The sequence below is a fragment of the Xenopus laevis genome, chromosome 7S, assembly GCF_017654675.1.
Source record: "Xenopus laevis strain J_2021 chromosome 7S, Xenopus_laevis_v10.1, whole genome shotgun sequence".
Lineage (NCBI taxonomy): Eukaryota > Metazoa > Chordata > Amphibia > Anura > Pipidae > Xenopus > Xenopus laevis.
Window position 1 is genome coordinate 101343992 of NC_054384.1, and position 13181 is coordinate 101357172.

Below are 13181 nucleotides of genomic sequence, written 5' to 3' on the forward strand. Positions count from 1 at the left end.
ACAAGCATGTAAAAAGTTCCTGGGGGTTCCAAATATAGGCTCTGATTGGTTGCTGGTAGCTCCAATGTGGATTATAAATTAACAGGAGGCTCACATATGGTTTTTATGCACCTGGCCTGTTCCAAGCCAGGAATTCAAAAATAAGCACCTGCTTTGAGGTCACTGGGAACATTCAATGGGTTGGTGAGCAACATGCTGTTCACAAGCATGGCCAGAACTAGGGGTAGGCAGAAGAGACAGCTGCCTAGGGCGCAATAATAGGAGGGCACTGGGCAGCTACCTCAAAAATCTTCTGACTACCCCTAGTCTGCACCTCTCAATCTTACTTTTTCCCTCTTGACACCCTCCCCTCTCTTGTCGCTCTCTCTCCCTCCCCTCCGTTGCTGTCCCCTCTCTCCGTCACTCACCCCTCCCTCCCTGTCCGTCTCTTCACTCACCATGTTGTAAATAACAATCGGTTTCATGTACCACAATATCATTTAATAATAGTTTTGTGTCCAGGCAGTGAATGTGAAAGTATATATTGAAAGATGTAAGGGTTATGTAGCCCATCCATGTGGTAGAAACCTCTATGCGTTTCGCTTTATATTTGTAGCAGATTTTTATTTTTTTTATTTTACAGTGAGAGTGGTGGAGATGTCAAAGTCAATGATGGAGTGTGACGTTCCTGGCTACCGCGGTTAGCATGCGCACACACGTGGGGCTTGCCGGATGGGGCAGGGCTTGCCGGGCCGGGTTGCCTAAGGGCCTGGCCCGGCCACTGGTTGGGGATACAATATAAAGTATAAGGGTAGTTTTAACCTTAGCAGTGCATATTGTATAGTTTGAATACTTTGCTTTTACACCGTTACTACACTGAGTATTTATAAGGTATCAGAAACTCTTTCTAAGGATAAATGAAACTCCTACACCTAACAAAATATACATATGCCATCAAATGTAGGCATTCATTAGTTAGAAAAGAATTCCATTTAAATTAAATTCAAATTCATGTGCTGATGTCATTAATAACCCCTATAAATAACATCTGAAGGAATCTTATATCTTCCTACCATGCCATGAGTTCTAGGAATGGGTTATGAATGCCCGCTCAGGCACTGTTAATTTCAATTAAGATCAGTCAAGCAATATTTAAAATGGATGAGCGCCATGATTAAATACAATCTTCTGATAGAGATCTGCCCCCTCTCTCTACTGTATATAGAATGCTAGAATATTTTAATGGGCTTGTCTTTTGCGCCTGCCGCACAATCACATGACCATGAATATAATTCATATTGCCGGTCATCAAACAGTGGGGGAAAAAATTAACTCACGTCTAGTGATGAACGAATCTGACCTGTTTTGCTTTGCCAAACATTCACGAAACACGAAAATTCCCCAAAATGCATTGAAGTCTATGAATGTCAAAACCTTTTTGTCACACAACAATTTTTTTCACCCATTTCAGTCTATGGGCATCATTTTTGCAACGAAAAACAGCAAAAAATTTTACTCATTGCTACTCATGTCCAGCAACGATATCCCCAAATGCCAAAGTAGTAGTAGTGAAAATGCATAATTTAGCCCCTAACTATACAAACCACAAACACCAAAAATGTATATCCATCAATCCAAATTTATATTTTTGGCAAAATCAATCCTAATCTCACTCTTAATAAAGAATGAGGTCAAGTTGATTTTGGCTCCTGGTGACCATGAGTAGAAGGTCATGTCTTATGGGTATTGAGGATTGTTATTGGCATGTTCATGATGGATATGATTGAATCAATCCAACTGTCTATGCTGGTCGTCCTCTTCTTCGTTTCCACTTTTCCAAGCTTAACTGGTGAGGATCCATTTATTTGTCTTCCTTGTCGTTCCTAAAGGTCAGCACTAAATTTCAAAGACCTCAATGTTTTGCTGCTCTGCTTCTTTCTTGTCCAGCCTTACAGCCATTTAGAGACATAGACATAAGCAAAAGCTTGGACTGGGGACATTTCCCTACTTTACAGTGCAGCGTTTGTCCAAGGATAGATGGAATTCTTATTGGTGCTTATTATTTACAATTACATGTGGAGCTTTGTATAATTTTTTTTTATGTACAATGAGTTCCTACTGAATGAAGATAAAGAATTCATGTCTGAGGTACTGGGAGTAAATATTATACTTTTATGCTGTAACAGGAGCAATTTTTACTCTGGCTGCTACAATCAGTACATACATTTATCAAGTATATTTGAGTTTTTGTAATACTGGTATGAGATTCCTTATCTAGAAAACTACAGGTGGACATCTCATATAGAGTCCATTTTAATCAAAAAATTTAAATTTTTTTAAAAATTATTTCCTTTTTCCCTGTAATAATAAAACCGTACTTTGTACTTGATCCCACCTAAGATATAAATAAAGGGGTTGTTCACCTTTAAGTTAACATTTAGTATGTTATAAAATGGCCAATTCTAAGCAACGTTTGAATTGGTCTTCATTATATCTTGTGCTAGTTTTTTTTTTTATTTGCCATTTTTTTCTAATTCTTTCCAGCTTTCAAATGGGGGTCACTGATCCTATCTAAAAGCAAATGCTCTGCAAGGCTACATATTTATTGTTATTGCTACTCATGATTAACCATCTTTCTATTCAAGTCCTCTGCTATTCATATTCCAGTCTCTTATTCAAGTCAATGCAAGGTTTCAAGAGGAATTTGGACCCTAGCAACCAGACTGCTGAAATTGATCAAAAAACCACAAATAATAAAAAATGAAAAACAATTGCAAATTGTCTCAGAATATCACTTTCTACATTATATTAAGTGTGTTATCTACTAAACTCCGAATGCAAAAATCACTAAAAATTTGTGATTTTTTTTTATAAAATTGGACTTTTAAAAAATCACAAATTTTTCAGAATTTATTAAACCCCACGGATGGAAAAGTCCAAAACTGAAAATCCGGCATCTCAGACTTGTCGAGGTTGGATATAAGTCAATGGGAGAATCCCAATGATTTTTTGATGTGCGCTGGGTTTCCTGCCATATCCCAAAAAAAATACCCCGAAAAAATCGTGAAAATCACATGAAAAAATCCTGGAAAAAATAGTGAGAATCGAATTTTTTCCTGCAAAGCAAATTTTCGGAAAAAAGCAATAATAAATAAGCCTAAAAAACCAGAGCGGATTTGATCTGAGTTTGTAGGAGAAAATATTAAGATAAATTCGGACTTTGATAAATAACCTCCTAAAAGTTTAGTCAAAGATGAACTACCCATTTAATCCTTATTGGAGGCAAAATGGTCCTATTGGGTTGAATTCATGTTTCAATAAGTAGGCAAAGTATAAAAATCCAAATTACAGAATGAGTCTGCTGGAAAACTCAAAGCGTTCTGGATAACAGGTCCTATATCTGTAGTTTTCTGGACTGGGGGGCACCCACATTTGCTTACAATTTAACATTCTAACAAAGTGACAGTTAGGTGATGAAGGAACTAAACCCAAGCTTTCCTGAATCAAAGTCTAATGGCTTCTTCATTAGGAATAATTTAATAATGCAACATAAAATATCATAGTCATATTAAACTCATTTTACAGGCCATATACACAAGCCAAATATACTGAGAAACTGGCAGTTCTGTTTGGCTTGTCCATATCCTTTATGTTACATGGCTGGGTAATGTGGTCATTTGTACAATGTCTTATTCCATGGATAACAATCTTATTTATTCTCTAAATCAGGGGTCCCCAACTTTTTTTTACCCATGAGCAACATGGGTAAAATAAGTGTAAGATAGGCCCTTATGTTGACTGGCAGTCTACAGGAGACTCTGTTTGGCAAAACAAAACAAAAACTTGTCTTCAAGCCTGGAATTGAAAAATAAGCTCCTGCTTTGAGGCCACTGGGAGCAACATCCACGGGGTTGGGGCGCAACATGTTACTCACAAACAACTGATTGGCGATCACTGGTCTAAATCAATGACCTCATGGGACGATCTCTATTTTTGCCTGATTTTTTATTTTACAATAAATGTATTTCTTTTCATCAAAAATAAATAGGCAGCAAAATCAATAGAAATGCTCAGAGAAATGCCTTTTGGATCAACCTTAAAGGAACTGTGTATTGTGCCTGGATCCTCGCTGTCAGTTAAACGCACATGTTGTGACACAGCAACGAGGGGTTGTCAACTCTGATGCAAATAAAGCATGTTGCATGGTCTGGTGAGGCTGGTCATTACGGCTCTTAGGATTCTTGCTGCTTCTTTCAGACCACATGGTTGCAGGCAATGGAAAGCACTTCAGGATTGCAACAACCCAAAGTAAAGTCCATGCACAGATAAAATAATACAACTCAATAATGCAATTCTAATTTTGTGATTTGCTTTCAAGGCTGGTGCCACCAATTCCAGCATGGGCCTTGCAGTTTCCATCGTTATTGTATTTCATTGGGTGACTGATATTGAGCACATGGAAGGATTTATGCTTTATGTACTGTTGCTGTAATGACCGCCCCTCAAGCAGTCTAAAAACCAACAGCCCTCGTCCTAACTGTAAACAATAAGTCATAAAAACATTCCATCCCACCCAACACACTCATTATCCACCAGCCTCAGGGTTTATAGTGCATTACCACATATACAAATCTGTCCCATGCTTCCTCCTTCCAGATCTGGGTCTGGTGTGTTGGATAGTGATGGGCGAATTTCTCCCGTTTCACTTTGCCGAAAAAGTTCCCAATTTCCTACGAAATTCGCGAAATGTTGAAAAATTTGCAAAAAAATTGTGAAACTTGAAATTTGACGCTTGCATCTGAAAAGTCGATTGCGTCAATTTTGACGCCAGCGTTAAAGTCAATGGGTGTCCAAATATTGTTGACGCGCAGCGACTTTGACGCAAGCGACATTTCGGACTCGCATCCGAAATTTTTTGATGCCAGCAGCGAAATTCGGAAATTCGCAGCGAATTTGCGCCAGGCGAATTTGCACCAGGCACATTTATTCGCCCATCACTAGTGCTGGACAGTTTCAACACAGAATAGTCCTGTCCGATAAGGAGCAAAGCAAATACGTTTTGACCCAACAGACACAGGCAATAAAACAATCCCCAGAAGCCTCTTGGGAGTATAATAAAATCATATAATGCTCTCCTATAGTGATGGGCGAATTTGCGAAAACGGCGAAAAATTCGCGAAACGGCGCCGGCGTCTCGTTTTTGACGGAAAATTTTCTTTGACGCGGCAAATTTTTGCCGTGAATTTTCGCGGGCGTTTCGCTAATTTATTCGCTGGCAGCGAATCGCGCAAATTCGCCGCAAGTTCGCACCTGGCGAATAAATTCGCCCATCACTACTCTCCTATATTACTATCATGAAATCATAGGGTTACAAAATAAAACATAAAAATTGAGCTGTCCACAGCAAAGTGCTGAAAAGAAAATTCCCTTTCTTGAAGAGGCAGAATACCCTCTACATATGTTTGGGATAAAAGTCTATATGGTATTTAAACCCCTTTAACAACAGTATACTCAAAAGCAATGGCAACTTCTCTTAATTACTGCTCTACTCCATATTGGCTGTAGAACGAGCAAAAAATGGCCATGGCTTTTTTTGTAGTCTTCTGTAGTGTGTTTACACTTTTGAATTAAGTGGGTTACAATCCCCTAAAACGTTGAATGAATCAAAAAAGGCTTGCAGAGATTATGTCTGAAGAGTTATATAGTGCATATCCTATACAGGTTATCCAGTTATCCAGAAACCAGTTATCCATAAACTCAGAATTATGAGAAAGCCATCTCCCATATCAAAGAATTCTGTTGTTTTTTATATTTCCTTTTTCTCTGTACAGGCGTGGGTCCTATTATCCAGAATGCCCTGGTGTTTTTCCAGATAACGGGTCCTCATACCTTAAGTCTACTAGGAATCATGTAAAAATTTAATAAACCCAAATAGGCTGGTTTTGCTTCCAATAAGGATTAATTATATCTTAGTTCGGATCAAGTAAAAAATCAAATTTTCACAATTTTTCACCCTGAAAACTCCAGTTTCTTAGGTTTTTTGCCTGTAAAATTTGGGCTATTGCACGAAACCCACTATTTTTTTCGGATTTTTTCATGTGATTTTCACGGTTTTTTTCGGGGTATTTTTTTTGGGGGTATGGCAGGAAACCGGCGCACATCAAAAAATCATTGGGACTTCTCCCATTGACTTATATGCAACCTCGACAGGTCTGAGATGCTGGATATTCTGATTCGGACATTTCCATCCTCGGGGTTTAATAAATTCCGAAAAATTTGTGATTTTTTTTCATTTCGGATTTTATATTAAAAAAAGCACACATTTCTTGGGTTTTTGGAATTCAGAGTTTAGTAAATAACCCCCTAAGTGTTTTTTTAGTAGGCTTAAGGTATGGTGATCCAAATTACAGAGCAATCCCTTATCCAGAAAACACCAGATCCCAAGCATTCTGGATATAGATTTTACCCATATAAAACCCAAATACCTACAGGTTGCCTGCTATTCATTAAGACTAATATAAATCTCAGCCCAGATAGTCATTATATTAGAAGTGACTATACTTCTTGATACTCCTCTCTTCTTGATAAAGCAGGCAGGAGACATAGCAGATAAGAACTGAATCACTGACTTCATAAATTATATTTGGCTACTGTCATGTAGACATGAAGTTCAGTTTTTCCCTTGACGTGTCTCACTTTCTTTTTTGAAAAAAACTTTTCATGAGCTTATTTTCTGTGGATCCAATCGCTGCATGGGGATAGATTTGCCTGTGCATTCAATTAACCTGTTGTGAGCTCAAGAGTATCTAGGATGCAGAAACTCGCAAGGTTTTATATGCCCCTTGGGTTTGTAATTGGGTGATTGCATCGCCTACTCAAATCTCCAATGAGGAAATTCACTCTAGGAGGCTTCTGTGCAGTAAACATAATAACAATATTTAGACTGTATCTAAATTGAAAACATAATACGATTTCGGTGGGTATTGTGGGACTGCGGTCTCTGGTGAATTTGCCAATATATTTGATCATTTTCCCATCCTATTTTTGTTCTATAATATTCTGAAAATGTAATACATATCTTGTTTCATCTGACAGCAGTAGGAATCATTGAAGTTGTATTAGAGGAAATTAAAACATACACATTTATTCCTTTAAACCAAAAGATAACTCCTTCAAGTATCTGCATTTTAACCTCACTTGTGGGGTTTCTGCAATATTCTTACATACTGTATCTAAGAAAGTTGAATGTTAGAGCAAAAGAATTAGGAGCAAACTAACCAGCTGGAAGGTATTGTCATTTCACATCCCGCCTATAGGTGGCCTATGGGAAGGAAAGCTACGGAGGCATTTTATTGCCAATAGATTAGCTGCAAAAGTGCAAGCTAGAATGCTATATTTATTCTGTAGAATGTTTTACCATACCTGAGTAAAAGGCTCTAGAAGCTCTATGTTTGTTTAGGATAGCAGCTGCCATATTAGCTTGTTATGACACCACTTCCTGCCTGAGTCTCTCCCTGCTCACTCATGGCTCTTTGCTCAGATTACAGCAGAGAACGGAGGTTGAGGGGGTGAGGAGCAAACTGAGCATGCTCAAGCCCAAGCCCTGGAGGTTTAAGCTGAAAACAGGAAGTCTGATACAGAAGCCCATGAGTACACAATAGAAGGAAAGAAACGCTGTGTTTCTTTTGACAGAGGCCTCAGAGCAGCACTACTTTGAGGGTTTACTGGTATATTTAGGTGGACCTTTCTGATAAGGCTTACTTAGTTTTAACCTTTCCTTCTCCTTTTAAAAAAAACGAAGGGGTAAGTGGAGGAATTTTGCACTCTTGGGTTGTGATTTGTGCATCCCAGCGAGGAGGACAAAGGTTGGTAATTATAGTGTAATTGAGACAAATATAGATTGCAGTAGAGACAATCAGAGTACAAGGGAATTAGATCAATATTAACTGTGGTGACAAGGAAGAAAGAAAGAAGTGTGGAGGGAAAAAGATGGAGTGAAAGTAGCGAGTCAGTACTGGAAATGTTTCTTTTTGGAAGGTTGAATGCTGAGCAATTGTGAGGCCTGTGTAATCAAGGAGGACTAATATGGAATACCAAGTCTCGAGATTGCATGGCTCTGTGAGAAGCAGGCACTTTGCAAAGATCTGTATTGCCCTCTGTTGACTTTAGTTTCATCACTTTAGGTCTCCTCTGCATACTGGCCTTGTCATTAGAGGGTCGGGGGTGAGACAGACCCCAGATGGTGTAAAAGTACCAGCAATGCTGCAACTATACGTTATATGGTGTCAGGTTTTGTTAATGACCCAGAACAGTTTCATAAATGGTGAGAGACTAATCTCTTCTATCCCATTTAGGGAGCAAGACACAATATCTTTGGTCAGGAAGGGGTTAAGCTAAAAAGAAAAAACATTTCGAGCATGATAGGCTTAGACTTCACGACAAAACCTGAAAGGAGCACTTTCTGGCTGCATAATGTTTAATGCCAACAATGATTTTCTCTATTCTTAAATGATGTTGAGTCAAACTCAACCAGTAGACTTTTAGCTGGTGATCTCAAGACACTGTCAACAAACAGCTGTGCTAAATCTCCCTCCTGTTTCATGATTTTCATTCCATTTTTTTATGTTAAGTAAGAAATATTTTATATTTTAAATATAACAATATACATTTTCCGATCAATATTGAAGTAATATTTTCCATGGAACAGAATGATAACAATGCTTTTATGGCTGTAGATCATAATGGGACAACATCACGAAAAGTAGACCTGGCATTAGTAAAGTCTGGCCACTCCTGCTCTAAAATCACCTTCCCCCCTCACTCATCTCTTCCCTCCACCAGCAAAGCCCCGCTCAGATGCAAGGGAAATTAAATCAAGGAGAACCAGCTATTCAAATGGAAATTGATAAGCCTTCAAAAACCAATAGCCCATGAAACTCACACAGAAAAGGGTCTAATGTGGAGCCAGTGAATTTATAAACACACTCAGTGGAATACACAAATACAGGCAGTGATACAATATCAGGTCAGCCCTAGAAACATCTTGCACCATAACTTGTACCCCCCATAAACATTCATCAGAGACAGAAATCGCTCTCCCATCTGCCTGGGTAACACTAACATACAGCTAGTTAGCAGCGACTACAGTAAGTAATGTCAAATATCACAGCTCCTTCTGAAAGCCTAACATCTGCAGTCAGTCTCGGATAAGAGCAGGATTTCATTTGCTTTGGGGGGGGTGGCAATCCTGAAAATAGGCAGAAGTCGTAAAGCGTGTGTTAATGTTGAGCCAGGTTTTATAGAATAAGAGAGGTGGGAGGTTTGATTTACAGGGATGCCCTTGATCTTTTTTTCTCCCAGGCAGATAAATATGTCTATCAAATAAATATGTCTTGCCCAAATAGGGAGAAACATCTAAGCAGTCCAATTGGCGAGGCAGCATTTAAGTCAGAATTTTGTTGTTTGCATGTGTTAATATTTTTGTTTTTTTTATTAATGTGACCTTCTAGGTTAAGAACCTGGTCTAAGCATCTCAGGACCTCTGCTTCACCCCCCTACTTACCCAGGCCCTGCATCATCAACATACTCTAGAGAAGAAGAAGTATAGACTTACCTTCTCATTGCACCGTTCCCAAAACCAGTAGGGACAGAGGCACCCGGTAGTAAGCTAGGACCTGCTGGGGCAGCCAAAGATTTCCTTAGTAGATCCCTGTGGCAGTTCCATATATGTCACACGGTGACAGAAGCACAAATGAACACAGTGGAAAAATCAGAGCACGCTTATGCACCAGCCACAAAACTGACCCCCCTCTCTCAATATAGTGGTCCAGCGAGGGGGAGTTGGTGGTTCTCGCTGATGAGATGCTTTCAGATTTTACTCTCCCCCTTTTAATAATTTTCAGAGTTTGACTCCAATCCAGGATCCTTGTTGCAGTGTCTATTCCTCCCTCCACTCAAGGTTGTTCCAATTGTATCAAGGTAAAAGAGAGCTCATTACACATGTTGCATCCAAAGTTGAACGCCGCCGAGCAGATGTTAGCTTTTTGTCTGCATTGCATTGTGTGACCTGCTAGAGAAGAAGCAAGGGAAAGAAATACAAGGAGCTTATTGGATAAACATATTGGATAACCCCCATTTTCAATGTCCAAATCTTTCTTTCTTGGTGTATTGGCACAGGGCTGTTCAGTATTCACCTGAATGCATGATGCTTTTGGCATAGGTCTGTTTGTTCAGTTCTCTCTGTGTTCCTAGATGAGCAGTTCAAATGTCTCCTGTCATTCTGCTGCTTTTTTCTCTCCTTCTCTGCCTTTATTCCACTCACTCTCTTTCTCTCCTCCTCTTTTTCCTTGTTAGAGAGGCATGTCCATGCTAAACTGATGTATGATTTTCCCTTCTTTCATACAGATCCACACACTCAAACAGGGAGACAGGGCTGGGGAAGCAGAGTGAGATACGCAAACAGACACACACACAGGCAAAGCAAGAGAGAGAGACAGAACACACACAGGGACATTAACATTCAGAACCAATAGCACCTCATACCACGGCACAGAGAGCAATTTAAAGAGATAAATCGGACACCGTTGGCAGCCGGCTTTACCCCCCTTACACCAGACCGGCTTCTTGAAGAACACTAGGCTAGTCACATTCTCCCCAATGATTTTATTCTTGATGATTACTGAATACAAAGTGCAAGTTGTTAAGTAGATAAGGAGCGAGCGAAGAGAGTAGGGATCTTACACCTCCTAAGTAATGCATAGCAATTGGCATCCAGGAGTCCACAAATATAACTATTTAATAATGCTGCAATCTCCTTTCAGGGTATTCAATGTCATTGACAACATAGAAAGGGCATCACAGTGTTTTTATTCTTGCTTGCATGTCATTTCCATTGATCTATGACAGGTAAGTTTTGGGCACCTTAATAATAGACGGTTGGTATCTCTGATGAAGTCAAGGGATAAATAAGTAACCTGCTTGGAAACAGAGGCAGAATTGCAGACATCCCCACACACTCCACTCTCCGCCAGTCCTGCCCGAGCGCTTCCTTAACAGGCTTATTCATTTTCTGGACCCATTCAATCTGTAACCTCTGCACCGTCAATTTCTAATGCAACTACATGACTGTCATATTTCAGTTAGCAGAATCAATAGCATTACTCTAGGAAAACAGCCTGTGAGAATGTTGTATCAACAACAGAGCTGGGGGAACGCTGGAATCAAGTGTTCCTCATGAAATATTAAGAAAACAATATCTTGCATAATATCCAGCATATGGAAGGAGCAGCAAAGGAAATACAATGAGGGATCTCTAGGGTGTGCCAAAGGAAATTTCTGATTAGGAGAACCAACATGTCAAAACTTTTCTACTAAAACAATTTTATAGTTTGTAAGCGCTTTTCATGAAGCTGTGAGAGTAACCATTCATAGCAAATGTGCCTTTGTCTTGCTCACCTTCAAGTGGATCAGGTACGAATCAGCCTGCAGCCAATCAGAATGTTTTCACTTCAACATGTTCAGCCAGATCCCAACTGCAATAAGGACAGTAACAAATACATTATACATTACTTTCAAAAGTCAGTTATGGGGATACAACTAAGTTTACTTTAGTGTTTATATACAATACTTGACATATGGATTTATGATTTATAATGGCAAATGGACATCTGAGAACTTCATGCATTCTGACTGGCTTTCACGGCTCTTCAGAATTAACAATTTTTTAATTAGTCAATGTTTTCACTAATAGATAGATAGATGATAGATATATGATAGATAGATTCATGATAGGTAGATAGATAGATGATTGATAGATGATAGATAGATAGATAGATAGATAAGAAAGAAAGAAAGAAAGAAAGAAAGAAAGAAAGAAAGAAAGAAAGAAAGAAAGAAAGATTCATGATAGGTAGATAGATAGAAGGATAACAAGAAAGACAAATAGATGGATAGAAAGAAAGAAAGAAAGAAAGAAAGAAAGATTCATGATAGGTAGATAGATAGAAGGAGAAAAGACGGAAAAGAAAGACTGATGGAAAGAAAGAAAGAAAGATGATAGATGATAGATAGATAGATAGATAGATAGACAGAGAGAAAGACAGACAGACAGACAGACAGATGATAGATAGATAGATAGATAGATAGATAGATAGATAGATAGATAGATAGACACATAGATGATAGATACATAGATGATAGATAGATAGATAGATAGATGATAGATAGATGGATGGATGGATATATAGATATATAGATAGATAGATAGATAGATAGATAGATAGATAGATAGATGATAGATAGATGGATGGATGGATATATAGATAGATAGATAGATAGATAGATAGATAGATAGATAGATAGATAGATAGATAGACAGACAGACAGACAGACAGACAGATAGACAGAGAGAAAGACAGACAGACAGATGATAGATAGATAGATAGATGATAGATACATAGATGATAGATAGATAGATAGATAGATAGATAGATAGATAGATAAATAGATAGATAGATGATAGATAGATGATAGATAGATGGATGGATATATAGATAGATAGATAGATAGATAGATGATAGATACATAGATGATAGATAGATAGATAGATGATAGATAGATGATAGATAGATGGATGGATGGATATATAGATAGATATATAGATAGATAGATAGATAGATAGATAGATAGATAGATAGATAGATAGATAGATGATAGGGAAAAATCTGGGGAAATATCTTAATATGCAAGAAATAGATACATAGATGATAGATAGATAGATAGATAGATAGATAGATAGATAGATAGATAGATAGATAGATAGACAGACAGACAGACACAGACAGACAGATAGATAGATATTAGATGATAGATAGATAGATAGATAGATGATGATGATGATAGATAGATGGTAGATAGATGGATAGATAGATAGATGATTGATAGATAGATAGATAGATAGATAGATAGATAGATAGATGATAGATAGATAGATAGATGATAGGGAAAAATCTGGGGAAATATCTTAATATGCAAGAAATAGACATTGCAATATTTTAGTATAGATGAGTCAATTAAAAGCTCAGTTATTTTGATTAACTCATCTGCATTCAAGCAGGGATAACCTGTATTAGGAGCTCCCTCAAGACTCAGGATTTAATAATGTATGGGACCGAAGCAAATTTCAGAGAAAGGAAAAAGCTTTA